This window comes from Chaetura pelagica, unplaced genomic scaffold (genome assembly GCF_000747805.2).
Source record: "Chaetura pelagica isolate M959 unplaced genomic scaffold, ChaPel_1.0 scaffold46, whole genome shotgun sequence".
Classification (NCBI taxonomy): Eukaryota; Metazoa; Chordata; class Aves; order Apodiformes; family Apodidae; genus Chaetura; species Chaetura pelagica.
In genome coordinates, this window is record NW_009954102.1 from 3,894,921 (window position 1) to 3,901,152 (window position 6,232).

The following is a 6,232-nucleotide window of genomic DNA, read 5'->3' on the forward strand; positions in this document are numbered from 1 at the left end:
GTCATTAATATAGTTAATGATCCTTAATTACATAATGGAATGCCTGTTACACCATTCTTTGAGTGTCTCAGTATTTCCATGCATTATTGATAGCCAATTAGATACAGATGAAAGAGCTGGGAGAACTATTTGCAGCAAACAATTTATGTGATAAATTTAGCCTCCCTTTCTGTTTTTGAATTACCTATAAGCAGGCTTTGATTTGTACAAATGCCATTGTTATTCCAAGTACATCTTTTGAGCAAGGTTCTTCCAGCCTATGCTCTGATTGCAAACTATTTTATGTACTATTGCTTTCTAGGTATGAGTTATTTCTCCCAAACAAAATTTATCTCTTCAGTTTGATATCATATTCTGTTCCTTCACTGAGTGAATACTATACTCAGACTCTTCCTGGTTCCTCCTCCTCCTTCAAGACTGGACACATTTAGCCAAATATGGCTTGTGGGCTCACATCAGTCCTTTAAGGGACTGTGAAAGTCCTGGTCATTAGTCTAAAAAGTGGTTGCTTATCAGTCATATTGTTAAGCTGCACCACTTACACAGCTACAAAAAATAATGGCAGTACTTTTTAGGCTTACAGAAAATTCTTTTTTAGGTAAGAAGTGTTTATCGGTTCAGCTTCTGTTGATGGAATTGGGCTCAGATGCCTAACACAGTCAATTTTACTGGGACAAACTGAATTTTATTTTAAGTACAGCCAGATCTAGTAGACTTAAATTTAGTAGTTTTTTCCCTTCCTTTTCTGGCAGATGTGACTGCTGTTCTGCCCAGCTGCCATGCAGTGTGGCAGAGCAGGTACTCCCAGCAGGCAGATACACACACAGCTCTGGACTTACTCCAGTATGTCCATCTTCCTCTTGTACTAGGGAGCCCAGAAATGGACACAGCACTGAGATGCTGCCTGATCAGTGCTGAGTAAAGAAGAAGGATCACTTCTCTCCCACAAGAGCACACTGCTGCCTCCCGGTCAATTTGTTGTCCCTCAGGACCCTGTGGTCTTTCTTGCAGAGCCACTTTCCAGGTTGTGGTTCTCAGTTTTTACTGGTGTATGGGATTATTCATCCACAGGTGTGGGACTTGACATTTCTCCTTTATCAAATGCCACGAAATTCCTGTCAGCATTAAGGGATAATATTACAATTAAAGGATGAACAGAAACTCAATCAGTGTCCTTCAGCAATAGCTACATACATAATCTGTCCTCTCTGCCTGTCATGAGCTGCAACTTGCCAGGATGTTTCATCATTTACATTATGTGGGTGGTGTCAACAGATTTACATAGATGGTTCAGCTGGGAAAGCTCTTAAGCAGTTTGGCTGTTGGGTCCTTGTGGGATCTGCTCATTCCAGTAACTTTAGAGAAATCAATCTAATACTGTTGCCTTTAAAGCAGTCTCTATTTTCTGTAAAGCTCATTTTAGGACAAAAGTATAGCTCAATCCTTATTCTGGTAGAAAAAACAACTGGGTAATTTAAAGAGAAAATGTGAAAATGCATATGTCTTAAAAAAACCCAACAAACAAAACCAACCAAACAACAACAATAAAAAAGTCAAAAACAACAAACCAAACAAAAAACCATCATTTTGGTTTTGTTCTCAATTTCCACATCAAAGATTTTTTTTTTAAAAAGTGTACCAGATTAACTACTAATTACTTAAAATGAGAATAGTTTTCATTTTCCTCCAAGATCTCCTCCAAACTACTTGAGATGTGTTTAATAAAATTCTAGAAGTTAATATAATATCTATGAATAATATCTAAATAATACCCATGTCATCAGCTTTGAAGAAGAATGAATAACAAAATTAAATAACAAAACATCTTAGGTGTATGTATTAAACTTTGTCCTTGAGAGATTTTCAAGAGCAGATCTGCTACTAAGTAGGCTCTGTAATAAGTGTTTCACAATGAAGTATCTTATATTTCCTTCCCCACGAAGGCAAATGACTGCAGCAGGCACAAAAAGTAGTATCAATTAGAAGTCTATATTAGAGAAACTTTAGCTATCTTCCCCCCTTCCCCTGCATCTTGAATAAACCCATTATTGCAGCTTGAAATTCCAAGTGACAGCTAATTTAAGTGTAGCTTCACCTTATTGTTTCCAAAAATTGCAAACCACTGTTTGCTAAGTTAAGTAGCAAAACATTGTGCAAGACTATCTGTAAACCTAAAATGAAAAAGAGAATGAGTTTAGTTGAATATTTTTTCTTCTATGTCCAGTTTGACTTCTCTTAGGGAGTGATCATAGCTCTGTGTGGGAAACTGTTGCAACACTGCTACTCTATCAGAGCAACAGTTGACTCAATTTATAAAATTCTTAAAATGTTAAAATTTTCATAGAATCATAGTTTCTTTATCAGAGTTCTATGTGGAACAGTGTCACATTCTTTATGGAGGTGCAGATAGTATCCACAGCCTTTCACCTGTCCAACAGTTGGATCATGAGGTCATAGGAGATCAGGTTTGTCAGGCAGAACCTCCCTTTCATAAACCCCTACTGACTGGACCTGATCCCCTGGTTGTCCTCTATGCACCATAATTAAATATTGTCTTCTGAAGACAAGAAATTATGTGCTTTTGTCTCTCACAGGTGGGGATAAATGAGCAGAAAAAACCCCAACCTAGCCAAACCCTAAAAGTTTCACAAAACATAACTTGCCTTACCCTGCAACAACAGAAGAGAACAAACCTGTCTCAGGCATTTACACTTACTGCAGATGAGCCCTATGTAGAAAACCCTTAAGGTATCTGTACTCATTCTGTGAGTAGATGAGGTCATGAGAATGTGGTGTAACTACTGCTCTATTTGTGTTTGGGAAGAAGCATCTTGCTCTTTATAGACTAAGGGTGGGAAGCAGAACTGCAACAGTGAGAGCGAAGTCCTGAGCAAACTCTGACGTGTATCATGTTAAGACCATCAGCTTCACCTGACATCTCTTATTCAGTGCACATGTTGTTGATTGACAGAGACCCAACATGTTGATTCATGCTGTTTAATTGGTAAGTCAATGCCTAAAAAGGTTATTGGCATCCATGATTTGACTCTTGATGAGTTTCCTGACTTTGCATACATTACCGAGGTCTTGCTGGATGCGTCTGTAAAACCATTATTGGTCCAGGTGTCTTCTTTTGAATCTTGGCTCGTCAAGATTTGAGAAATGGCTAATGCAGTGATACTACAAGGCTTTTAATAGAGCAGACAAAGCAATAACAGAAGGTGGAACTCAGCAAACTTAAACTTAAGGCAAGGAGTGTTCTTTTAATGATAAGGAAAATTTATCCTAGGGGCAGACTGCAGAGTAGTAAGGAGAGTAAGGAGCAGAGTAACTCAGTGTAGCACTGAGAGTCCTAATAAAAGGCATTCTGAAAGCTGCCTGTTTCTTCCTGCATTGTCCACAATGCAACATAAACTAAAACTATAGCAATCAATACTCAGAAAATATTCCAGCACCAGAATCAAGGGGAAAAAAAAAAAAAAAAAAGGCAAAAATAAAGAAGTTCATTAGAAGTTGATTAGAATGAGATGTAATGTCTTATGGGTTTCTTGGGGTTTCTTAATATAATTAGCAACCTGGGGAAAACAAAACAAAACAAAACAAACAAACAAAAAAAACCAACAAAAAAACCCAACTCCTCTTCTCTTCTAGAAGTCTAGAACTAATTCCTAATTAGTTCTAATTAGGCTAATTACAGGTTTTTTCCCTGTAATATAACTGAGGTAAGGACTAACACAGCAGTTGTTCACTACACCTTGATTTACCAAACTCAGTAAAGTAAATGTACATTTAGGAACCTAGATAATTGGTTTGACCTGGGAATTCATAATTTTGGAAAGTGTTGATTTAATTCCAGTTGTATTTAAGGGACAGATAAATTAAGAACTTCAGATATGTTTGTTGTTTTTTTGTATAATGCTGGTTCATGGAGAGATACCAAAGGTAGTGCTAAACAAGTTATCTCAGGTATCAGAAGATATATATTCTAGTTGGGTCAGGGTTTCATCTGGGGTATATCACACTGCATCACCACAGGTGCTTGATGGGTAGTTCTGGACACTGGTGATATTCATTTGCATAAATCCTGCAAATTAAGCCTAGATTTTGCTTGAGGGATGTAGCATGTAGTGATAGGACGAAGAGAGGGAGGATAGATTTAGGTTAGACATTAGGAAGAAATTCTTTAGTGTGACAGTGGTAAGACAGTGGCCCAGGTTGCCCAGGGAAGCTGTGGATGCCCCATCCTTGCAACTATTCAGGGCCACATTGGATGGGCCTTGGAGCAACCTGGCCTAGTGGGAGGTGTCCCTGCCCATGTGGAGGCTTGGATCTAGATGGTCTTTAAGGTCCCTTCCAACTCAAACCATTCTGTGATTCTATGCAAGTAATAGTTTGCTCTTTCATGAGTGGTGGACAATTGTGGTTTCTATTGTATTTAATACTCATACAAGATAAATTGGTTCTATGGACTAGGCAATCTGTTCAGAAGCTGTCAAAACGACCAAGGTTACTGAAGATATTCAACCTTCCTGTCCCCTGAATAGCATTGGCCAATTGGTATTTTTCAATTAAATTCTTCAGGCAATAAAATGCCTAGACACACCATAGAGAAGCTCCTGAGAATGCAGCCCCACTGCTTGTGTACACAGGGAGCAACTGAGAGCAGGAAAGTTCAGGTAAACAGAGAGGAGTAGAAGGAAAAGATCCCTAAATTATATATATATATAAAGAATTTGGTAGAACATTTTGCATTTCCTATTAATGGCTGAGAAGAGCTCTTTTTCACTCACAGAGCAAACTATATTGATCCCACTGTGTTGTTGACTGGGAGGTGGCCTACTGGTGTATCCTGTTCTCATTTTCACAGTCCTCTAGTCTTTTTTGTAGGACACTTCAGCCATGAAACACTATGGATGTCTCACAATTTTTTGTAATTATGATACATCATAGATCATCTCATTAATTTGGTGGATAGAAGTAATGTAGGATACTGGAATCCAGAACTACCTGCCATTAAGCACCTTCTAAGGAATAGAAGCAATGGCATATGAGTTAACAAAATATTCTGGTCTTTAGATGGAAATAATGTGTTTCCTAATTTTATGCCAATTTAACTTTCAATAAAACAAAGGCAGACATTGATCACTAAGTACTCTTCTAATCAAAAACTTTGCTTGGCATAATCACATCATTTCTGTTATTTTCGGCAAGTCCTATGATAGTAATATATATTTATATGCCACAGAGTGTATATAGATGATAGTAATAATCAGTAACTGTAATCATGTTTTTGATTTCATCGAGTTTAATACTTTTCATAGCCTATTGCTGCCAGCTAGTTGAAATTCTGCAGCTGTGGCTTTAGAATTCACTGACAGAGATTAAATCTCACTATAAGTAGCCTTCACATATACATGAGTGTTACACTAAAGTGAGAATGTTATCTCTTTTTAAAGCTGGTGATTAAAATTGGGCAAAATAATGGGCAAATACAATGAGATACTAGTAATAAACATATATAATCAGTAGGTCATAATAAATAAACTCGTGTTACCAATATACCCCCTAAAAACTTTGGGCTGCCTCTTCCCTTTGGCAGATAAAACTTCATGTCTCACAACCTGGACACTTAATTTCCCAAGGAGCTTCAATGCCAGTAAGAAAGTCTCTGTGCTGACAGTAACCTGCAAGCACTTCACAAATACTACCTGTGAGTTAGAAAGATTTTTGAGTAAAAACAGAATTATTTCCCTTACATGCATCTGATGGAATAAAATCACACTTTTGAGTAAGACTGTCCAACATATTCTGAGTGTTATTCTGGCAACCCAAAAGTAGACACAGCTGAAAATTAAAACTGAAGCAGTTACAAATGTTCCTCCAAAATTGTAAAGATATTCAATTGTCCTGAATTCAAAGCTTTCTGGTCACTTTAGCCCAGCCTTCACTTTGCAGGATTACACTACCAGCACATTTGCTGGTAACAGATGTAAAAACTTCACAAGTAAGACCTGATGAGCCTGAGATGACACCTAGGAAGGTGTCACATCTTCAGTGAGATGGTTCTAACACTAAAAGAAAGGAAGTCACAGACCCTCCACTTTTCAGCAGAGATGCAGAACTCAGGACACTTGTCACAATATTTGATCTACATTCCTTTGTTCTTTATCTTTCTTTGTTTTGGGTTTCCTTTTCCACTGTAACTGTTCTCCTGTGTGTTTTGCAGATCCAG